The sequence below is a fragment of the Falco rusticolus genome, chromosome 6 (assembly GCF_015220075.1).
Source record: "Falco rusticolus isolate bFalRus1 chromosome 6, bFalRus1.pri, whole genome shotgun sequence".
NCBI classification, from domain to species: domain Eukaryota; kingdom Metazoa; phylum Chordata; class Aves; order Falconiformes; family Falconidae; genus Falco; species Falco rusticolus.
In genome coordinates, this window is record NC_051192.1 from 35681184 (window position 1) to 35706805 (window position 25622).

Sequence of the window (25622 nt, forward strand, 5' to 3'; positions counted from 1 at the left end):
ACCTCCCTGATTTACAAGCTGATGGCAGCCAGACTATGTACCTCGCTATATACACCTTTTGCAGATACTTAATATAGATTATTTATGAACTCCCAGTTATCACTTCTACAGAAGACTTGAGTTTCAGAATTAAGTCTGAAATGTAATGTTTTTCAGAAATGCCTTTGTGGAATTAAGCATAAGATAACAGTTTTGGTGTGAACCCACAGGACACGGAAATTTACTGTCACTTCAACAGTGGTGCCACTTCAGGATGGCGCTAGACAACCATGAACAATTCAGTTTCCTACTGACTGTTACACCATATCTGTTTCAATGTCTATTTAAAATGATGGGAATTTCTGATATTTGAAAAATTAAAGGAATACTTACAGTAAGGGAAAAAAATAAGAATGTGACTAGACCTGTATTGAAAGTGAGATAGATTCTCCTAATCTACTTTTCAAAATCCTAATAGACTGTCATAATGCAACTGTTTCCATCAGATTTCACAGGACAATAGGAAACTTATTCCACAGAAATAATTTTCAAGGAATACTCATTTTACCCTGGAACACATAGCACCTTGCTTTGCAAAGACTGACTTTTCAATATTTCTAACCTGAGACTGCCTTTGGAATATAATATAGTTCAAGTACATAGCTCCAGTTTGAGATATATTGTATTGCTGAAACTGAGAAATACCTTTCTATGGCACTACATGCATAAAAAGTCACAGTGGATGCATTTGATCATTTCAGAACTCATTGTCAGGGCAACGCCAAGACTGACATCCAAGTAATATGGCAGGCACAACAAATCCTAATCATAAATTCTCTTTAAATGGATGTACTATAGAACAAGTAGAAAACTGCTTTAAAAGGTGAACATTTTGTACCTCTTAGAAATAGGAAGAAGCAAATGTGACAAGAGACATTTTTAGTAGTAAAAAGTTTTCTATTTCATGATACAACCATCTTTATTCCAGTATTAAACTAGTTATTCTGCATTGACTTTTTTCAAGAAACTAAAGACTTTCGTGCTAGTTAACATATTTCTTTGATATAAAGTATTTGTTGAAAGAGGTCTTTTTCCAGAATACTGTTTTCTACATAGTGGATTTACTGGTTTGGCTAGTTCATCCAATTCCAACAACAAGCTAGAGCAGTATCATAGGTCAAGCACTACAATTCTCAAATTACCTTAGCTTTAAGTTTTGTACACGTCGTTGAAACACTAAAGCTTTTCAAGGTTCCTTCAATGTTTTATCCTATTTCTAGCTTCTCAATAAGGCAAAGAATTAAAAAGAAACTTATTTTAAAGAAAAGAAAAGCTATCAGAGAAGATGCATGATATCACTTACTATGAATGCATTTTCAAAAGCAAATCACAAAGACACTTTTAAATGTAACTGATATTTAATTTTTCAGGATTTGTCTATTCTGTTAAAAGGCACCAGTCATGTGACTGAGTAAGGACATTAACTATTTAATTCATTTGAAATTTTAGGGACGGCGCCTCGCAAATTCAAGGTTTCTGAGCAGTACTGACGAGACTTACTTTTTCCAGTCCAATGAGTTTTTGCTCCAGCAACAGCACTAGCTCCCACTTCCATCCTTTCTCCCACAGTTTAGGAGCCCTAGTGACCTCCCCAGCTTCATTGCATAGCGACTCCAGTCCTGCTGCTCTCATGCTGTGCTCCTGGTTCCTCTCTGTCCAGATTTCCAACCTTTGACAGCTTCCCAGAAGTCTACCCAGTTTCAGCCAGGAGAACAGAAACAGAGCTAAGGATATTGCAAGAATTAAGTTTTGCTGTAGCTTGCCTCTGCCTCTCACAGCAGAGAGCTATTGCAAAGACATGCTGTTATCTTACCCTCCATCACCATAAATAAATGCCAGTATAGGATGGAGTAAGATGTACAGACCTCACTCAGTCTCAGTGCCTTGAGCCATTCAAGCAGTCCTTGTGCCACAGCACAGAGCCTCCACCCAGAGAATCTCATCCTCTGGTTTTAGGCTGAGGTTTTGCTGCCCTTATCAGCCCCCCATGTTACATACCAATTTTGTGACAAACAACAGCTAAACAAAGCATATAACAAAGGCAATCTTGGTCTATATTTCCTTCCAAAAACATTAAAACTATTACTTTGCCCCCAGTGTTAACTTCTGCTTAAGAAAGAAAAAAAAAAAAAAGAAAAGCAGCAGCAACTGTTAGGCAAACTTCCCTATAATCATTCCTATCAGCTCTCATGGGGGTTTACTTTAAGCATTTCAGTTGAACTTCCATGTTTCAGGGGGTGAGGGTAAGTAGAAGAAGAAATCAAGGTAATAGTACTACTGAAACAAAACAAAAAGAAATGAGTTTGTTTCCAGCTACAGCTAAAAATCACTGTGAATTATTTCACTTGAACCTCCTGAAGTGCCTCAGGAGACATCCTGTGTTAAGCTTACAAGTACTTAACAAAGCTATACTATAAAATCGTCCATCCCTTTACAGTTGTCCCTCTGTTTACAGCTATACTTAACTGAACTGCTGCCACCAGCTACCTGCATTTGACACAGACTGAGGCCATATATATTTTAAAAACTATTGTATGACATCTGCATTTCCCATTCAATACTGCTTTTGGTATCTGCAATATCTGCAGCTTGCCAAGCACTTCTCAGCCATAGACTCAGTCTTAAGTGTTTAAAAATTATTCTCCACAATCTGCCCGTCAATAAAAGCTTTGCAATTCAGTCAGAATTATGTCATAGACATAAAGTATTTTCAATAGTAATTTCAGAGAGTTATTTTTGTGTCTTGTTAAAGTAAGAAGCATTGTTACTTCCATTCAGGAATACCAGACAGGTGCATGATTGCACTAGTAGGTAAGATTCACTATTTTTTAAACTATGATATCCCTCTAGTTAATCTTGTACCATCTGATACCTCAAAAAGAAAAAATAAAACAAAAACAACAAAACAAAAAAACCCCACACACAACTAAATCTACAAGGCTCTTTCATTCAAGTTTTCATTGCAGTGCATATTTCTAACTGAGTTTAAATTTAACAAACTGAATGAACAGTAGTCCCATACCTGGAAGAAGGATGTTAGGTACCATCTAGGAAGGCTACAGTTACTCACTACAGTTTTGGTTTGAGATGTGTCTCCCCAGCTGATATCTAAAATGAACTATGTCACATACCTGATTTAGGGAGAAGCCACCTAAAAAGTGAACTAAAATAAACATAGGACAATACCTCTGTCTTTGTAGACAGTGTGGAGAAAGTTGAAGCAGCAGTCTTATATGGTAAAGGAATGGGGGGATACAGGGAAAGTGTGTACCGTGGCAGAAGTTTCCTAAAGGAGAACTGCTGCCAAAGGAATTATAACAAGTAATCAAACCTTTCTGTTTGCTTCTATGCTAGAAAAACAATACAGATTTGATCTGCAAGATCAGCAATAACCCTTTTCTGCTAATTAATGCCAACTTAATGAATGAACTATATGATATAATCAAGGCAAACAGTAATAGTAATATATTTTGTCTTGCCTATGCCTACAATCTCTTGTGAAATACGAAGCCCTCGGAGATGAAATTCAAGATCCTTGAATCAAGATAGATATCTAGAGATTAAGATCTAACTTTACAACCTGTGGTACTGGCTGTGGGAATCCACTTTTTGAATGTGTGCAGAGAAATTTAGTATTGTTAATATCTTCAGAAAGCAGCATGGCATATCAGTGATGTCATGAATCCAATTTTCAGATTTAAAACTAGATAAAAAAACAACCCTCCTTTATCTTCATGACTAAGTCACATTCAGTACCTTGAATCTAATAAAATAAAAAACACTTTGCATGTGGCAGATATAATTGAAACTATGGAAGGCTGGAGTTATTTCAACAGTCCTTTTATTGGCAGCACTTCAGTGGTCCCTTGAAGAAAAACAAATACATTGTTGTGTTAATCCAATTCCTTTGAATTACAGAGAATAGCTTCTGTATGCACAGTAACCGAAGTTTTTACTCTTTTTAGCTTCAGCTTTCCTTGTTGCAGACTTAAAAAGCTACATTTGAGATCAAACCACAGACTAATAGATATGTGATAAAACTGAGCTAAGAGCACCAACAATTTGTTACTGTCAGACATTTAACATGACCAAATATGTAGATCGGGAATTTATGTGCCACAAAACCTACTGCAATACATAGCTTATATGAAGCTAAAAAGAATGTCAATAGGTAAGTTCCATTTCACGTTAAGATGCTATTCAAAACCTAAATACCTCCTCAGTATTTGACAATGCTGACTGACTTTAAATGTCTCTCTTAAAAAAAACACAAAATAAAACAATTACCACATTTTAACCAAACCAAATATGTATTTAACTGCTCCATAAAAGCAGTTTATGGTCGAACCAATTACTCAAAATTTTCCTTTGACATTTGTCTCCAGTCCCCCAAAGAAATAACTTAATATTAAAAGGGAGCATCTTAGATTTGAAGATGTAAGCTTTACATATTTTAAAGCAAGTTTTAAATACAATGTAGTTTGCTTGAAGACATAAGTTGGAAAGACATACGCAATTCCATGATTTGGTACTCTTCATATTCTTTCCACAGAATGATAAAATGTATTTGTAGATGGAATGTTCCCATAAAATAACAGAACTGTATTCTAGTCAAATTATTTACAAGAATAAGTTTACATAAAATACTCAAACTGTGTTTATCTAACACTTCAGCTTATTAAGCATACTTATACTAACGATTGGATTTTCTATAAAAAAAATAAAACGCATAAAAAGAGATACTAAACTCTTCTTGAAAAATCAAAGGATAACGGACATCCACCCTTTCCCTCAGAACCTTTCCCATACAAGTGCATTGACTCTCTTGATTTGCTTCCTTTCATACTTCAGAAGTTTTACTTCATTTAAAATATCTAAGCTATTGTAATAGCATGGTTATCTCTATCACACAAAGTCTTAACAGTGCGAATGGGGAAGGCACTGTCACCTCAAATGGTACAAGTTATCAATACAGATCTGATCACTGACTGGGGACTAAAGTTCATGATGCTACATTTGGCCCCAGAAGAACTTTACAAAATATTTAGCCATATATTTAAAAACTGGAAATAATGATCAACTTTGCATTTGATAAGCAAGAAAAGACTGCGCACAAAATTTCTGGAATGCCTGTGTGGGCGATGCCATTTGTAATTCTGGGGGTTGCTGCACTCAAACAATGGTTTATAGAAGATCTTTCAGATACAATTAGATTGCAGACCATTGGTTCCATCACAACAAGCCTGGAATGTCCTCAAATTTAGGCAATATTCACAGGATATTTAACTAGGATGTAGAGGGGGTTACTATCAACATGACTATCTTCTCGCCTTCTCCAGCTAACCCTTACCCTCTCTTTCCCCAGTATGCTAAGGGAAGGAAAAGGAGCCAAGATGACCAAATAGTACCCCATGCCCATGGAGCTTTCTGCCTCGCTCCAGGGACTGGGATTTATAATCAAAACTGTCTGGGACACAGACTGCAGTTAGTGTTGCCTGCAATGCTGGCAGGCTGTTACAAGTTACAAAGAGAGAAGTATGTGCCAAAAATATGTACTCCTGCTTGCCAAGCATATAATCCTGATGCATACTTCCTGATAGGAAAAGGATTTAATAAATATGAGACAATTTCCTTTTCCCTTTGCTTAGAAACTATCTTCTTTCCCATGTGCTTAAGGTCAGAGGAAAAAAAGACATGACAGCTTCCACACTTAAAAGCTCTATTAATTCTCTGCTTGGAATACTCAGCTTCATTTGATCAAGCTTATTCTGCATTTTCATAACAACTCAGATGACAACCACTAGGACAAGTTTTGGAATCTAACACAGAGTCTTTGTCTCCTGTTACTCATGGAACACTTCATAACATGTTGGAGGGTTAGATTTATTTGGTGAATATGGCTCCAGTTGTTGCCAGGCCCTGCTCTACTGTGTGGTCTACTAGTAGATTCTCTCCTGGCCTGAAACAGTAAAGGAATACCTGTGAAGGACTATGGGTTTCAGACCTGAGTCATGGCATGTCCTTGGTTAAAATCAGGAGAAGGGAAGTTTGTAGCAAACTTTCCATTGCCAGAGGTTTTAACTAAATAACAGGATACATACAGGTTGATGGATAGCTTCTGGTACTTAAAAAGGCAACAGAAAGATACTAAGTAGAAAAGCAAAATCCATGGATCGGGGAATCAGTAACAGACATCATTACAGTGCTGAGCACCCAGTTTGCTTCATTACTATAGCATGGCAATGTTATATGGTTAATTTCATATAAAGCCATGTAAGTGATACTAGTAAAATACTAGACAAACCAAGGCTAGGATTTCAAAAGAGTCCTCATTAAGGAAAAACTAAGGGTAGCTAACAATAGATTCAAAAGATTTTGTTGAAGGACAAATGTGTAGGAGGTATTAATGACTATGTTAAAACCTGTGTCAAAAATAATCTTACTGCATTTAAGAAAATTCTTACTTTAGTAACAAGGCTTCCAAAGAAGCATCAGTTGTCATTTAGGTCTAACAGAGAAGAGTTTCCCACATACTGAAAGATGACCAGCAAATGACTTAAGTGTTACTGAGGTAATGCTCATGACTATTTTCCCTAACTTGCAACATCCTTCTGCTAGTTAACATCTTTTCCTATTTGAAAAAAGGGAGGAAATAAGACCTTTCACTCATAACAAGCTGTCAGATATTTCAGTTGCTAAATAAGATATATTCAGCTGAGTGAACTTAAAAGCTTACAGACCATACAGCAAAACAATTGACATGGTTTTTGGAACAAAAGTCAACACCACACAGAGTGAGTTTATGTAGCAGCAAGATTTGCCTGACAGCAAAAGGCAGTCTACAAATACTCAGTTTTACAAGAAGTATTAACCATTTCTGAAGCAAAATGCAGGCAGAAAGGTAAAATATTTCAGAGGGGGAAAAGTCTGCTAAAATAAATCAGAAGTCTCAAATGTAATTTGAAACATTAACTTCTGCCTCCTAGTCATAAGATTTGCATAACTGCCAGAAGTCGAACTACTTTGCCTCACATACAGAGTTTAAGCCCTATCTGACATCTTCTCAAGACCTATCTGTACAAATAAATAACGATCAAAATGAAACAAAACAAATCTGTTGCCTTTGCTTTACAAGATGAATCATGTGACTTTTCATTTTTAACCATAAGTTTACAAATCACAAGCTAGGCAAACTTTCTATGTCTGTACGTAGGTACATACACACTTAAGTGTAAAACTTGTTCTCTGTAGTGATCCTTTTTTGACTAATCCTGTCCTACCCTATTAATACCATCTGAAACACCTTACACAAGCCTGGAAGCTGGTCTTCAGAATCAAATATGAACTCTATGCTCTTATAAGGAGTGCCAAGGTAATCACTGGTGAAATGTACACAGACCATATGTGACAGAGCATTACAAGACAAAACTAGCAGGACCCTCTCCCATATCGAACAGATGCCTAGGGATTCACAATAGACTGTTGTCTAGCACTATGTCCCTGCTGCACATTATGGTTTGCAGGTTCATCCAGTTTTAGGCCCCCCAGTACAATACAGCTGAGGACATACTGGTGCAAGTCCAGCAATGATGGTTAAAGGCTTGCAGCATCTACTGTATGAGGAAAAACTGAGAAAGCTGGAATTGTTTAGACTTGGAAAAAGAAGGCCTGGGGTCAGGGGATCTTATCACAGTGTATAAATATCTGATGGGGTAGTAAAGAAAAACAGAGCCAGTCTCTAGACAGTGGTAACTAGTGAAATGATACAAAGCAATGGGGACAAACCAAACAAAGAATATTCTACTTAAAATGTAAGGGGTGGGGTGAGGATATTTTCTTTACTCTGAGGGTCAAACAGTGGAACAGGTTGCCCAAAGAATTTGTAGAGTCTCCATCCCCAGAAGCATTCAAATCTGACTGGACAAGGTTCTGTGACCCTGCACTGAGCCGGAGAAGGGGTTGCACTGGACAGTCTCCAGAGGTCCCTTCAACCTCAACAATTCTGTACCTCCTGGCACAAATAATGTAACTAATTGTGTTCTCCAAAGGAGGCAGGGAAAAAAAACCCCAAACAAAAAACAAAGTAAAGACAAGAATGCCTTTATGTTCTTCTATAACAGATGCCAAGTACTTCACAAAAAACAAACCAGAATGCCTACCTCAAACCAGCTAACAATCTAACCAAACTGAGACCAAGAGATACCAGCCATCACCACATGCGTGAAGAATAGGATGACAAAGACTATTTTGACCTCCAACGAGAATGCTGTTTGAAACATTACAGTTGTTGACCAGGTTTCCTACCGAAGTAAGACCTATGCTATCATACGGCCTGTTCATCTCTGTTATCCTTCTCTAGTAATGTTTAAGTTCAATGGTCAATTTTAAGCAAATTTAGCAGTGACCCAGAGGTCTCAATACTACTTAATTTCTACAAGACTCACAAAATCAGGAAAAACTCACAAACCAGGTTTGGCAGGAAAGAAACCCAAATTAGTGAAATTAGTATGAACCCGTAAGTAGCCTATTCTATTTGGCTTACTAGCTTTACAGTCAGCACTTACCAGCCAGACAAAATACATACTTCCCTAGCAATATTTGGATGGTTCTGCACCAGGTATTATTTAGGCAACAAAAGAATAAAACAAAGGAAAGAGGTACTGACAGCACAGAAACATTTCTTAGTGACAGGAAGAAAGCTGACATTTTATTATAAAGGAGATCAAGACAAAGTCATAGAAAACAATGTTTCATGAGTTCTTCCACTAGAACTTAGTTTTCAGTATTTAAAGTCCTGATGCGTTCTGGTAAACTTGAAATTAATTCTGAGGAGGATTACAAGGAGGATAACAACATATTTGTCACCACTAGCTAGGAGAGGCTAGTATTTCATCTAGAGAGGCATCAGAGCACAAGGAGAGGAAAAAGAAGAAAAAACATTAAGTGGAGCAATACTTCAAATGCATGAAAAAATGGTTAATACCTAAGAATTCTACTGCTCATATCCTGCTTTTACCACACTACTACCACATTCATTAGAAAGTTTTGAAAGGAGTTGGCAGAAGCAAGTCCAGCAATGTAAGCCAATTTCAGCTGATAGTAGATAGGTAGGATCTCTAAATTCAGTGTATTCAACTTGCAGGACTCATGATGAGAGTTTTGCATTCTGGGTTTCTTCCCTCCCCCCTTTTCCCACTCACCACCACTGCACTCAGAATGCAAACTAATTTGTGTCTTTAGCCCAAAGAATCTGCACTCAGAAACAAGTGGACAGTTAGTTGATCATAAAAGCACAAAGAGGGAGCTACAGAGCTCTGCCTGCTGCAGGTATTTGAACTGATAATGCAAAGAGAATGATGCAGATAAAAATAAGAAATAAATCTGTCTCCCAAATTGCTAGTTGATAATTTTGGTCAAATATTCATGATGGTTTTGCAAGTAATCCGACTGAGCTGGTTCACACTGATTACCAATGTACCTCAACTGCTGCAGATGACAAATCTGAGAAAACAAAAGTTCAGACAGTCATCCTAGAATTTTGGCAGCAGCAATTCCTCAGACTACAAATAACGCATGGCGCCACTTCTGCACTCCTGCCACATGGACACAGAATTTGTTCCAGTTGACTTTACTGGGCATGGTGACCTCTTAGACTGAAAGCAGAGAGCACAACCACTATGTATGGAAACAGAAGTGTCATGTCCTGTATCAAAAGGTTACCCTTACAGCTGGGTAGTCCATCTACTTCCAATCTGAGCACTAATGGACAGTTGCAATGGTAGTTTAGACATAAGCAATATATAAAGCACTTTGGTCTCACCCATGGAACTGATTATACCAACTTCCATATGTTTTTATTTTGAAGAACACACCATGTTCAGTAGGCTGTGTTAGAGGTATCTATCATAAAATACATCAGAGAAGTTCATTTGCAGCCTGCATAGAGCTTAAGTTTCTTAATTAAGTTTCTTGACTTGGAGGAAGATAAAACAAAAGTATAAATCAAGTTACAATACTCTTGAGAGTCTACAGGGAAGAGAGAAAAAAAAAGTGAAGGGTCTTTGGCTTCTTATTACAAGAACTCAGCAGATCTGATTTAGAGCTCTCATAATGGCATCTCAACCTTTTCTGAAAGGTCAGGAGATACCTCCTTTAATAACACTCTAGTCTCCTAATGCTTATGTAAGCTACAGAACATAGATACAATAGTCATAAGACCACCAAAAATGAAATAATTTTTAAAAATTCATAAATCTCCTAATGCATCTATCTTTGCATTTTAGAGAGAAAATTCACTACAAAAAATTCCCTCCCCAAACCCGTATTTTCTGCCTGCCTATCAACTGCAACAGTTCAACACCCTCTTCTTGTGCAAACTGCTCATAGTGATTTTAGAAAGTCACTCTAACTACCATTTTTGATGCAAGGACTTTTTTAACTGAGAAGTCACACGGTTTAAAAATACAGTATTACTGTAGGCAATGACAGTCTATCAGAATCAGAAGCAATTAGTTCTGCTAATACTCCTGTTATTTCTTATATATATTCTTTAAGGCAACAGCAACAACAGTCAGTGAAGTTGTTTTAGAAATATTTTAGCTTTATAAACTGAATTAAACATTTAAGTCAAAATTCCCTACAGAAGAGGAAATAAAACCATTCACAGGAAACAAGGCAGGATCTTACTGATAATACATTGCTATGCTGACTCAAATGTCTTGTGAGCACAAAACCACAATAATAGTCACTGCATTACATCAGACTACAAGTCTCTTCACTTCTTACTCTCTCTGCTTTATGCCATTCAAGAACTAGCTGCTAGTCAGGCCTTTAAATATCACCATTTGCACTATGATGCTAGAAGAACAGTCACAAAGCCCACTGCCTGTAAGAAGAAAAAGACTAGCAGCATTTACCCATGAGGTGGAATATGCACAGCTTATCCTAAAAGGGTGGGTAAAAAAAGGCTGCAGAACAAAAAAAAAAAAAAAAAAAAACACCAAAAAACCACATAGGTGAATTTTAAACACAAAATAAAACAGAAAGAAAAATCGTGCAACTTTAGATTCCTCCTTTTCTCTTATTTCTCACCCCAAAAGTTATGCCCTCTTTAGCACATCAATCAGAAGTGGAAAGCTATTTGAAGTAAAAGCTCAGGTGCTTGTACCTATGTGTTAGTGATTTTTCTTTCGCTATCACTTCTCCCTGTGCAGCAGCAAGCAAAGAATTTAGTTTAATCTTTCTGCTCAGTTCCTCAAAACTTCTACACTAAAGTTTACAAGTATGTTTTGAAGCAAAACAACAAAGCATACACATGATTCAAAACCAACCAAATCAGTGGATCAAACTGGAAAACTGAATATAGTACACATGCTCTTTCAGCTGAAAAGCATTGAATTGCTGGCAAAACTCTTGCAGAATATTTTAGCCCTTTGTAGAATTACCAGCCCTTCAGGGTATCAGCATCAAAGACAGTTTTGTCATGTGAATGACTGCATACTCTTGAAAAGTAAGTGTAGCCTATGGCAGTGCTTTTCAAGCATACAGACATATTCATAAACTGAAAGGTTTTCCATGTGAAGGAAGTTACACCTCAAAAGATAACAAGGCATCTCCCTTAGTCTCACAGGGTGAAAGGAGCAACAACAGTTTTTAAAACAAAAGGTTAGACATGGAGCATGGGAGCATATTCAGGTTAGTCTGATTTTGCAGGAAAAGAGTCTTTATATTGTAAGCATGTTGATGTAAGGTCTATGTTAATTATCTTGTTTGCAGCAATAGTTACATTGCCTAGTTTTAAATGAAGAATTCTGAGGTGGCTGCTTCAATTTCAGCTAAAGCCCTGAATGTGATCACCTCCACAGAAGGCAAGAAGAAGCCTTCCATATTGATGTAGTGTGGCATTTAAAAGTGCCAGCTCTGGATCAGGTAACATTTTGCTGCTCACAGCAGAGACAAAAAGTTTTGCATACCTTTGGAATGTATCACCATCAGACCACTCATTACAAATGCTCCTTTAAGGATGGCTAGCAGAGCAAAAGCCATCTTCAGATCCTCAGTAGTACATGACTTTGTAAACCACAGTAGTGTTTACTTTAGAATTAATTCAAGGGGAGACAGAAAAAGACAGGAAAACAGAAAAAAAATAAAGTGAGGAGGAGAGCTTACAAAAGTCTTGCCTGGAGGTGCAAGGATGAAAGGCAGAGAAAATACGTGGAACTACACCTTTAGAGGATAAACTGAAATGGACAGGAGGGAAAAGAAATCATACTCAAAACAGCACATCTACTGCTGAAAACTGAAGCCCAGTAAGCAAACAGTTGCTTAATGTAACCTACACACAGGATACTCAGCCTCCTACTTCAAAGGCATCTCCATGAGTACATTCTTGTTTTAAAGGTCCCATGTTAGTAGCAATAGTTCAAAAGTACTATCTTTGAATGATCCATGGATACAGAGTTGCCAACTGATATCACTACTTTTATAAGCTCAGATTCAGTACTGAAGAAGAAAATTTACAGTCTAGTTAGTGGCCAAATCTGCTGTTCAAATGTTCGCACATACAAGATACATATGATCAAAGATACAAAAGTCACATTCTACTCAAAGCTCACCAAACCAGACAAAGAAATTCAGTCAGAAATGTCTCGAGTATCTCCAGTTCCAATTAACTCCTACACAGTGGTACATGTTCCCTCCATGCCATCATAATTTACATACCACTTCAGACTATTAATGCTCTGCAAAAATATGTTTAAAGAAAATTTATTTCTGTAATTTTACCTTACGCTACTGAAAAGTAGAACTATTTATAATTTTAAGCTTGTAAAAATGTAGTGGCAAAACATGGTTTGTCTTCTACAAAAAAAAAAACAAAAAACAAAAAACAACTGCTAATACCCTAACGGCTGCAAGCAAACAACTAGAAAAATGGTACAGATGGAACTCCCATTACAGCAGAATCTTGCTGTTCTAATAAGAATATTTAATACTCATTAAGTTTTGTTTTGACAGATGTCAGTTGTTATTTTACGATTGTTTCTCTTTTATAGAGGCAGTATACACTGCAAAACCTTCCAACTGTTTCTATACAGAAATCAAACTAACATTGTTCCATCATGTGAGAAAGTTACTCAAGCCTCTACAACACCAAGAAATTTCAGTAAGAGAATTTCCCCACAATTATCCAAGTATCAGTTACGTTCTTGAACTATCAGAGAATAATATTATGCCTGAAAGCATCTGGGAAAGTAAAAAAACCTTAACTGCACAGATCAGATATTTTGCATCGATGTAACAAAATTAGATTAATCCAAGTCGTATTTGTCATGAAACACCGTTGCTTTGCATAGATACACAAGAACCCTCATCCTCAAATCAGGAGATACTTTCAAGAATGTAACTGTCATCGGACAGCAGACCAAAGCCATCACAAGACAGACATGTCCTGCAGACTGTCCCCTCACACAGCAGCAACACATTTGGAGGTAAGTGATTGGCTCCAACACATTGGCAGGAGGCAGAACCTGAAGCTAGTCAGCAGAAGTTTCTCTTCTGTAAAAGAAATAAAAAAACTTTGTAAAAAAAAAAAAAACAAACCACACCAAAACCAAAAAAAACCACGAACAACTTTGTTTCCAAAAAAAAGAGGAATCATCTTTATTCCATTTTATACAAAAAGGAAAAAAAAAAAAAAAGGATGATTGAAGAACAAGCAAGAATTGACAAGTTACAGAAACAATGGGCAACACAGAAAAACCTGTGTAACTCAGAAGTGTTGATAAGGCAGGATATTCTTCTTCTAGAAGCTAGTAGTGCCTGCTGCACTACTAAGTTTCAGCTCAACTAATTGCATATTAAAAATCATCTAACTTCACTAAAATTAAAAAACAACTACCTTCTCTACTAAAAGTTACCTCAAAGAGGAAACTGCAAAATTTAATTAAAAATGGATTAAAATTTAAGAGAGAACATCATCCAACAATAAATAAAAGGTAGACCAAAAGAAAATAGCACTCAAGAAAAATACAGTCAATTCCTAATTAAAAAAAAAGACATATGTCTACAATAAGGTTAGACACATCCAAAAAAATACCATTACAACAGCAATGTATTTTATAATACTGTCTTGCACTAGCTCCTGATGCTTAAAACTTAAAGCACTTTCCCTATTACAAGAACTAGGATAACTTCTTCATATTCATTGTAGTACAAGTTCTAACACACAAAATCCAAGTACTTCAGTCCAGCTTTGATTTTTATCATTGCTGAAAATACAACAATTTCAGCTCTGAAGTGGTAGTTGATCAAAAGCACAGTCCAACATCAGAGGAGTATGGTCAGAGAAAAGAATTCACCTTCAACATGAACATGCAAAGTTAAAAAAAAAAAAAGCAACCAACCAAAAACCACAGCCATAGCCCAACAAAAACATTCAACAACAAAACTGTAAAATATTTCATGTATTCCTATAAGATGTTTTTAATCAACCCCATTTTGATGTCAGCCAGCCTACCTTTAAGTTCTTAAATAAAAGTACTAGTTAACTACCTCTCCAAATGATGACCCATGAAATAAGGTATTGTAAATCTTTTGTATTGTCTAATTGACTTATTTTTGTTAGGTTCCTGTTCACTCTGAACTGCAGGAAAGTTGTTTGCCATACACCTCAATGACAATTTTTCCTCTACAATTTTTCTGAATCACCAAGAACTTCCTGAGACTTACCTCAAAATTTAAAAGCATTCCTCAAGAACAGTATCTCCTAGAAACTGATAGCCAGGAACAGCACTAACCATCACATAACTCTACTATGCTAACCTACCCATAGCTCTGGATGAAGCTAGTTTTGTTTTTGTTTTGTTTGTTGGGCTTTTTTTGTTTTGTTTTTAAGCAATGAATAAAGTTACATTGAATGGGATCTCTGAGAACATGAGCTTCGCTTTGATTTGACTTGCTACCTACATGATCAGTTTACCAAGACACACCTATGAACATACTGGTCTATCTGAAAAAAAAAACCCAAAACTTCAGTGAGGAAGATTAAAAAAAAAAAGCACCACCAAAAACCCAATAAGAATCAGGAAGAAACTGCATTCTTCCAAAAGAAATACTTATGCTTTTACCTTCTTGACATAACCAAAGGTCTGAAAATATTTACAGAATATGAAATCATTTGTTGTGACTTGTGCAGTTAATTGAACTGTTTTTATATTGATCCTTCCTGCCATCATCATGTACTGTTGTTAACCTTGGGAACAATATAATATAAAAGCCCACTTAGAATTTGAAAACTAACACTTGCAGAAAAATCTCTTTAATGTAACTACTTACATGGAGTCTTAAAACATTTAACCAAAAAAGTCAAAGAAAAGCTGGCTTGTTTTTAAAATGAGTAAAACAAGAATAGCCTTGTGATCTTCTGAAAGGATCCATGGATAGTAAGTACCTTTGCAAGCTAGTAACCATCATTCAGCAGTAAAAGAAAGAAGTAAGTTGACTAACTTCAGTAAGTTTAACATCTAAACTGCAACACAGTAGCTTTTTTCTACCCCCTCTCCTTTTTTGTAAATAACTTCACCAGGCAAATTAATCTTCCCACATCAATAAAGAGCTTATGGATACAAGAAATTTCAAACCAGAAAATTAAGGCTCATGACAGTGACTAAACAGTTCATCCGATATAATAAAAAATAAAAACTGTTTTCATCTGGTCCCATTCCAAATGGTCCAAATGCTACATATGGTGTATGTCTCTTTATCTAAGGCATATGACATACTAAAACAGCACCAACAGCTGAGAAATTTTATGCTAAACCAATCATCTTCATAGTAGGTGTTGTCTTGGAATGCCAGTTAAGAAAATGAAAACAACAGCAGGAAAAAAAAATTAAAAGGTCTGAAACAATGAACAAAAGGTCTGAAAAATGCAGAGAAGCTGCATTTTTATAAAAGAAAAAAAATAATATGGCTGAAGCAAATCTGCTCCCAACATATCAGGAGCATGTTTTGCATTTTTCACATTAGCTTTTAAAAATCCAACTGCAGACAGCAAATAAAACCTTCCATTCTTAGCCCAGTACTTCAAGTCTCATGATTCCTCAAGATAAAGAGTTAAATTATTTAGACTTTCAAACAAGTCAGTGCAGTAAAATATACTTCAGTTAATGTATGGGTATTTTTATAAAGCTACATTATGCTTTCTGAAATAAAAGGAAAAGAAGTCCACAATACATAATGGAAACACAAAGTAATGCAGCTTCTAGCATCATCTTTGCATATGACAGCTGAAATTGCACAAACTTCTCCTCCAGAAAGAACCGCCTCCCATTTAACACCTGGTCTTTAATTAAAACTGCAAATTCTGACAGTATTATTGAGCTTGTAATGGTCTAAGCATGAAAATAAAATGTAGGGTTATGTATCTTTTACTAAATTTGCTAAAACAAGTGTTTACAGGTGTGTATGGGGGAGCAGCAGCGAAGACACTTGTCTTCAGTCCTTTCAGGTCTTCAAAAAGCAAGAATATCCAGTTAAATTTGTTATATATGGTTTCTTAAAACTTGGTTATTTTAATATATCACACTGGCACTCCCCCCCCCCCCCCAAGTCAGAACGCTGTCATTCACTATTGTGTTCTGTAGTAAGATTTCATTTTGATTTCAGATGAGGTTTTTAAACACAGATCTCTCTGGCAATATAAGTCATTTTACAGAACATTTTTATGGAGAAAGCACCTTTTCTCCAAGGGTTTTCTACCCTGTATCATAGGACTGAACTATCCCCAAATTCTTTCTAGTTTAATTTCTGCCACCCCACAAGAACAATGTTCTGGTAATAGTGTAAACTGTTTCTACCCCAATACAGTAGAGACCAAATATTTGAGGTAAGTCATTATTCTATTCTGCAGTTATCCCATGGAACTTAAATAGCATCCTTATTTTCTGAAATGACACTGAGACTAAATTCAACTGTGACAAAGAAAAGCAATGTTTTAATATGCTATGCTTCACCTTTACTACTGGATGGAATTAAAAGATAAAGACTGAAAATACGGATTTCAGTCTTCAGAAATGTGTCTAACCCTTCTGTGTGAAAATGTTTCAATGTATTCCAAAAAAATTACAATGGCCTCATTTTGTAAGTAATTATCATACTCAAGGGCTGTGGGGCAGGATATAAATCTGTAAGTGCATAGATCTCATTAAACATTCATTGCTTTCTATGAGATACATTCTCAGGAACACAAAGAGCAGAGAAAGCTGTAAAAGTGAGCCCAAATATCCAACAGCCTTAATTAATTAACATGAGATAGAGGTCCAAAATAGGTTTAATACTAAAACGACTTGCAATTGGGGTTTGTAAAGAAGGAATAGTAGCAGCAGTCCCTGCCTTGATCTGAGCAGCTGCCTCTGACCATTATGTAGATAATCTCTCATCAAAGACCGCTGCATTACAACTTAAGGTTAAGTAACCTTAAGAGCAAACACAGAGTTAAGTAAGCAGTTTATGGGAGTTTTAGTTGTGGGTTCCCACTGCCTCTTTTCCACCAGATGTTGGATTTCTTTAGATTCACGGTCCAATACTGCAATATCCTATCAGAAAAAGTACCCGAAAACACATATAAGAAAAAGGATCCAGTCCTCTAAAAGATGATTAATGGTATACCAGCTTGCTATTTTGCCACATTTTTTTTAATTGATTGATGATAGAACAACAGCAGCTACAGTATTATTATTATTATTATTTAAGTACAACTTCAAATGAAGTAATCCAAACAGAGTAAGACGGCTTCTTTCAGGTGAGGAAACAGCAAACAATTCATTTACAACTAGTGTCTACACAACACAAAAGACCGTATTTGGAAAATGAATAAGAACTTTCAGATCCAAAATGGAAGTGTTCTTTACTCAGGACATACTCAGTATATTCTAAAATTTTATATTAATTAAAGCTTTGGTTTTGTGAGTAACTGGAAGCAATCAAAATGTTTCAAAAAATGTGAAACCCATGTGCATATTTTTATCATCAAATTTTAGTTTTGGTTTGATTTTCAGAAATAGTAGGATACATGCTGAGTCAATCAGAATTTAAAGGTCGCCTAGTATGAGTTCAAAAGCTTGAAGTATGAATATATATTTTAAATCCCATATACAGGATAACTGAGCATTTCAAATTAGAAAAAGCTGTTCTAATTTTCCCTTGTGGTAAGAGAGCACTTCATGCATTTTAAATACGTACTGACGAATGTTATTAAAAATATAAAGTCTATGTTCTTAAAACATTGTAGTCAAATTCTTATCCAGGCCACTAAAAAGAACACCACAGTTACAGTCCATACTTCTCAAGCCACAGCAATGGGATAGCAGTAATTTACAGTAAAATCTCGTGTTACATTTAGCTGTACAACACTACTAATTACAGAGTAATTTCAACAATAAATATTTGGTTAAACTCTGCTTTGTCATCAGTGCAAGCAATTTAAGATGAAACTGATCTTTCAGAGAGTCCACACTTTTTTTTAGACTCTATTTTTATTTTCTGGTAACTGAACATCTTTTCCTACAGAACATTTCTCCAGAACTACCGCTTTGCAAACAGAAAACCGCATAGACAATGTTAGAAGCACAAGGGAAGATTCAAACCTAAAGCACCAAAGCAATCCACAGTTCCCTTTAAACTGTCCTTAGCTAACCCTGTTTCACTATTCAATGCCAAAGGCTCCTAGCAATGACCTTACAGAGCACACAGGCTGCATCACTTAGTAACAGCAAGGTAAGTTAAAAGACAGGCCATATCACACCCTTCAGAGAGAATCCAGGGAGGAGAAACCAAGACATAGACTATGAGCACCATGCTAGATAAAGTATCAAGGAAAACATCCAGTTAACCCCCTAGACACTGACAAAGAAGTCTCCAGTTTTAAAGAGAGGATCCTCCTGCAATGAACCTTCACAACAAGGTCTCTGAAGAGCCAAGCTACTATTAATAAAGCACTACATAGATGAATGGCAGTAGTACTTCATCTCTCTATTAGGAAAAAAAAAACCACAAACAAACAAAAAAACCCCAACAAAGCACTATTACCTGCATCTGAGAATATTCAGAGCCAGCCAGCCAATCAGTTTTTATACAAAAGGCCAACTTTACTGAAGTCAGCCCTTTAAAGCATCTCATACTTTGAGTCCAGTCTCGAAACATCATGTGATCTGAGGAAATTATAATGTGCACAGCAAAGGGTAGGCATCTGAAATTCTCCTTTATGAGGCCTCATAAACATTACCTATAGTTGAGTCCTCTGCTCTTGTAAGAAAGATAAGAGATCCATCCCCTGCTTTCCTCCAGAACTCAGGAAAAAAACCAGGGTATGGGAACATAGAAGGCAAGAAGGTAAAGAGAGTTATTTGAAAATGGAAATAGAATTTGAGTTTTGTTTTGTTGGGGTTTGAAGTTTTACATATCAAGCCCATAGATTTCTTCCAATTGTTTCTATTTTCATGGTAGTATATCAGATGTAAGGACCTACACAAATATAAAATGGAGAAACCAAACCATGAGCGGTAAAGTGAAATTAGAGTGCACTATTCAGTATTATTGTCAGCAATACCTATACAGTTTGCTGGGCAGGTAGCAGAACTTGCAAAGTTGCTGTAATACAGTGCTTGCATAGTGTCACTAAAACATCAGACACTAATGCAATGGAAACAAACTGTTATCCTCCCTCTAAGTCTGTTAAAATAAACAAGCCGGTAATCTTGCTGAGCAGTCCCACTTGCATTACATACAAGTCTATAACCTCATACCATACACCAAACATACATTTCTCATTTCACTAGCCAAACAGAATGGCTATTTTTGGATTACCCAACAGTAATCAATCAATATTCTGTTGATACGGTCTTCACTTAGTCTGTAAATCTCTACAAAACACTCAAAGACATGGTGAAGTCTATGAAAGAAATGTTACTAGTATTATTAACTTTGCAGAAGAGTTTATATCACAAACTTTTTAATTAAGAATTTAAGACTTGCTAAAAGTCAAAATATTTACTGTATCATTAATATCTTTTCCTGTATAATATTATAAAACTGACAACTCACACCATGTAGATTTATCACATCAACAGCAAAAACATCTGAGAAGTTGAAACAGAACACAGAACTTCACCTATTCAGTAAATTCCTACAGTGAATTTTCTGATATTAAAAAAAAAAAAGACAAGTTACCTTTCACTCCAGTAGAAATCTTGAAGATTAGTAGAAAGCAACCAACTATGACAACTGGATAATAGTGCTGTATCTTCTTTACCTATAAGACAGAGTTAAATTTGGAGTCAAAACACACCAAAAGTTATCCCACCAACTGAGTGAATTAGAAAACCAGGTAAAATGGAGCTATGTTTATATTAGAAGTCTATTTTTTAAACATGAACACCCTTCCAAACAGGAAGGGAAAAAACATACAGTCATTTAACTTGCACATTGATTTTACCTAAAAAAAAAAAAAAAAAAAAAGCGTGGCAGTTTATAATAAATCTAACACTCCTAAAGTCAAGAGGAGCCTTTTATTTCAATTTAGAAGGCCAGAAATAACCCCTTATGATGCAATTTGACTTCTTGTATAACCCAGACTATAACACAATGACACGCTCCCACATCCCCTTTTCTTGCTCCCATACTCCTTCTCGCATTCAGCCATTGTGCGAGTATACAATGAACAGTTTTCAAACACTGCTTTTCTTGGGTTAACGAGGAAGAAAGCCCACCTTCCCTCTTCCCCACCCCCCAACTTAAGTTCAGTTCCAGAATGAAACTGCCTTCTGTATCAGTACATCTTTCTCAGGAAAGCATTCAATCTTGCTTTAAAAACACCTAACAGCAAATATGCTGTACAGTAAAATATGCTGTACAGTACGACCTTTGGTAAAAGCATTTTTACCTTACTGAAATTTACATGTGGTAAAATAAAATGTACAAAACTTGTCCTCTTTCAGTAATGCTGTATACTACAGACATAACTGTTAACTATGTAAATCATTCAGACTGTTTTCCTGCCATTGAACCCTTTCATAGCCACTATTATCTGCTCTCATCCACATTACAGGTAGATCGATCACCATTTTATTTCGTTTCATCCCTTTATAATCCTTAAATATACCGATCTTCTGTACTGAAACCTGCTTCCCAGTTCTTGTAACTTTTAAATTTTTTTCAGGTTATTACTGTCAACTTTCTAAAGTTTAATGCCAAATGTGAACCCAGAATTCAAAAAGGATTGTACCAACTACAGAAAGATTTTATTACCTTGTCATATATTTTCTACATTGTTTATATACCTAGTTTGATTTTTTGAACAATGACTTAAAGAGAACTTATGTTCAAATTATTATTAATCACAACCCACAAAGTCTCCTTTAAATGTCTGTACTTTCCAGAACACTTTCCCATTCTCCACCTATGACCCACGTTCTTCATCCTTAAATATATGAGTCGGTAGTTGGCCACATGAAAAATGCATATTTTGCCTATATCCACACTCACCAAATGATTCAGATCATATTAAATACATTAAGCAATACAATTATTCTTCAGGTTACCCTCTCTAAATGAGAACTATATAGTGTTGTCACTGAAACCCCATTAACAGACCTCAACAAGTCAGAATGGCTTCAGAGAGTTGTCTTTGTTTGCTCATACTTTTTAAGTTATATCAAAAAGTGGTAATAAAATTAGAGATTTCTTATGATTTAACTGCAATTCCTGGAGACTTATCAAATAAGAAGTGGAACAAAAGGTATATTTCCAAAGGAATGAAGCCTGGAAGCCTATTCCATGTGACCCGGGCTGTTAAGTTTGAACTCTTCCCTCTTCTCCACTCTCAACATGTGTGCACACAGAATATGTACATATTTTAAAGTTTTGTGTAGACCATTCAAAATGACATTGTTCCAAGGCAAGCTCATCTGCCAAGGGTACAAACTGTTGATACAAACTTTAAGATCCATAACCTCTGAAAATGCAGAAGTGAAGGTCATATTCTAAGCCCAAAGGGAATCAAACTCAGCAGAATGCTGCAATTTAAGCAAGAGAAAGCAGCTCAACTTCCCACCATAGAGGTTAACACCAGACAAAAAACAGCATGACAAGCAGAAATGGAAACTTGTTGGAAGGGAGGAGAGTAGCAGCTGAAGCAGAACACTTCAGATGAATACCCTTTCAGGGCTGCTCCTGCGTAACCCAGGATGTCACGAAACTGGTTCTGAACTGTTCTATAATTGCTTGTCTCTGTAGCTTACGGACTGAATTTATCTGCTGTTTGAAACTTTAAAATATCCCACCAAAGGATACAGATTTACTTTTTAGATAGTTTCTATTAAAGAAGCACTTTGCCTTTTCAAACTCCCCAGGTCTGGAAACATGCAAGTTTATGAGAATTTGCTGAAGGCTAAGTTATGCAGAACTATGTGCTTATTGCATTTCACTAACACTCTGGAAGCACCCATGCTAGCAGACAGGAAAATGCAGCAGTAAAGCTAAGCAAAGCACTACATGTCAACGAAAAAGCCATAAATTACATGTTTTTAATTAAAAATGGGTCTTAGACAGTTTTACAAGAAGAAAAAAACATCCTAATTGAATTGTTTGCTAGTTGTTACTGGTATCAAAGCACCTTAACCTAAGTTTACTCCCTAGCTGGCTATTACTTGTTCCCTGGCAGTGATTTATTTCAGAAGCTGTTTCTGGAAATCATAATCAATAAGATTACAAATGGTCCGACTCCCTTTATGTCAATCAGTGATCATTCATACAGTAACCTCCTCTAAGCCCACTCTAGCCATGCACATTCATGCACAATACTATTAACATATAAAGGGATTAACTTCAACTCAGTGGGATATTCACCTGTGGAAAAATTTTGCACTAAAAATGTTACCACAGTGTTAATAGCGCTTTTGAGAGTATTCAGACTTCACAGCACTGTAATCAAAGTCTTACAAAAGAACAATAATAGGAAAGGAACTTTGGACTTAAATTCATAAATAACATCTCAAGTTTTTTTAAAGACCTCAGTGCATAATGTTCACGCAGGGGCTAGGTCATTAAATCTTGAAAGGTAGGCTATTTTATTAAAAAATAGCAGCTAAAGAACATACAATATGATTCTACACTGACTCTTCCTGAGGAGAAAGGAAATTAGGAACGTACAGCCTTTCCCAATTTCATCCCCTACCTAATTATTGATAAACAGCTTCAGCGCAGGGTCCTACATTTTTCTGCAGTTGCTCACTTACAGCTGAAAGAAAGAAAGAGCCAAGATGCAAACTGATGAAGTTATCGGAACGAGGAAGGGTGCTCTAACAGGAAAAAAACGTGCAAGTCTCCTCTCCTCGCGCAGTATTCACACAAGGGGTACAGGACAGCAGCCGACAGAAATCCGGGCAGATATTCGGGGGAAAACACCCCTCCCTCTCTCGCCCTGGACCAGGAGGTGGCAGACCCAAAAGCGCAGCTGATGCGGGGACGGCCACGACGCCGGGAGCCCGCCCAGCCCCGGCGCCCTGACGTGCCGCCCCCCGGCGGGGCGGGCCCGCGGGGGACAGGGAGCGGCGGCGGGCGGCGGGCGCTGCCCGCGGGGCTGCCCCGCGAGGGAGATTTGAAACTGAGCGGCGAGGAGCGGCACCGCACGGCTCGCCTCGGCGCCCAAACCTCCGGGGGAAGGAGGGAGGGGTCAGCCCCCTCTGGGGCCCCTGCGCGCCCGCGGAGACGGGAAAAGGCCCCACCGCGCGGAGGGGCCGCGGCAGGGAAGCGATCGCCCCTGCCGCGACCACCGCTCTGGACACGCTTCCTCGGGGCCGCTGCCGCCCCCTGCCGTCCTCGGCTCTGACAGCCCCCGACCTCCCGCCCAGCAGCCGCTCGGGGCCGGGAGGGAGGGGGCAGCTCTGCCCGCAGGATGATGGCCCGGCCCGGCCCCGCCCGCGGCCCCCGCATCCCGCGGCGGACGGAGAGGACCAAGGAAAACGCCGACGGATCCGGGGCAGAGCGGCCCCCAGGCGCACGGCCTTCCCCCCGACCCCGCCGCAGCGCTGCGGCTACCCGGCGCCCTCCTCCCCGCCACTCCCCGCTCCCCATCGCCGGCGGAAGGCCTCGCCCCGAGCCACACTCCCCCAGGGCCCCCCTCCCGCTGCCCGCCGGTACCTGCCGCCCAAACGGCCGCCACCGCCGCTCACGCTCACACACGAAATCGAAGTTCCACAACCGCAGCCGTCAGCCCAGCCCGGGAGAAACCCCCGCCGGCCCCGCCCCCCAGCCAATCCGCGCCCCGGCCGCCCCCGCGCCCCGCCCCGCTCCCCGCCCCCTTCTCCTCCTCAGCCGGGCCTCCCCGGCGCCGGCCCGCCGGCTGCCCGCTCCGCCCCCGCCCTCCCCGCCGAGCCCCGCCCCACCGCCATTGGCTGAGGCGGCCGTCAATCGGCAGAGCGGGCGCATCGCCCCCGCCCCCTCTTCCTGGGCCACCAGAAACGGCAACTGCCCGTCAGGCGCGCGGAGTTCCCGGCCCGGAGTCGGGCTGGGCTTACGGGAGCGCTGCGGGACCGCGGACACGGGACTGGCTGCCCGGCAGCGCCGCGGCCGAGCTGGGGCCCCGGCGAGCGCCGTGCCGTGCCGTGCCGTGCCGTGCCGTGCCGTGCCTCTCCCCTCCCGCGGCTCGTCGGGCACGGCGCCGGCCGGGCGGGCGGTGAGGTGCCGCTGTCCCGCACCTCAGTCTCCACAGACTCGCAACCCGCTGATGTTGCGCGGAACGAGCTCTCGCTGGGCTGCGGGCCGGCGGCGCGGCGGGCTGCGCGGGCGGGGGGCGCGGCAGCAGCCCCGCTCAGGCCCCGCGTAGGGGCTGCCGCCAGCCGCGCCCCGCGTGGGGTGGGCGCGTACGCACCGGACGGAGCTCGGCGGGGTCTGGGCAGGGCTGAGCCGGGTGACCGCCTCCCCTGGGCTGCCGAGCGATCGCACTGCGGGGCTGGCAGCAGCCCCTGGGCACCCGTGGGGAGGGAGGCGGTCGAGGAGACTCAACCAGCCTCTTCGCTGTGCTGCACGGTGGGCGGCAGAGGGGCAGCGGGTGTGGGTCGAAATGAGCGGTTCGGGCTGGGCGTAAGGAAAAGCTTTTCCGTGGCTGAGGACAGCCCGGCAGGACAGGGGCTCCTCGGGGGTTTTCACTCCCGGGTGGCCGCAGCCCTGAGCAGCCTGCCCTCGCTGTTGAGTAGGAGGTTGGACTAGAGACCTTACAACCTGAATTTTCTAGTGATCTACAGTCATGATGGGGGCTGTCCTCCACTTAGCCAAAGGTCTTTCAAATGGCTTTGTGGATGCTGGCTGCTGAAAGGCCTGGCTATGAAAAAACCTGATGGAGTGTAATGGCAACTGCTGTGCTGCACAGGCTGCAGGCCCGGGGAGAACTCCAGGCAGCCTGCTCTTGTCACCTTCTCCACCTAAGGGCAAGTCTATTACCCTAGCCCTTTGAGCTCTCCTTTAAACCATATAGTAGCCTTTTCATTCTCTTTATTTCTTCCAGCATAGGAAAAGTGTGTCAAATCTTG

The 25622-nt window shown here is 39.3% G+C and overlaps 1 protein-coding gene across 16 annotated transcripts in view; it reads right to left on the reverse strand.

Moving 5' to 3' along the window:
- The window catches only part of EPB41L2 (erythrocyte membrane protein band 4.1 like 2), a 123758-nt gene extending 99420 nt beyond the window's left edge, over positions 1-24338 (reverse strand). For 15 of the 16 annotated variants that reach the window (XM_037390902.1, XM_037390895.1, XM_037390901.1 and 12 more), the window contains exons 1-2: positions 24235-24338; positions 20266-20347 (exon numbers count right to left, since the gene is read on the reverse strand). The gene's annotated coding sequence lies outside the window, so the exon portion shown is untranslated. Of the gene's footprint in view, positions 1-20265; positions 20348-23269; positions 23333-24234 lie in introns of all 16 variants that reach the window. The other variant, XM_037390887.1, reaches the window with a different exon arrangement.
- Between the last annotated feature and the right edge of the window lie 1284 nt (positions 24339-25622).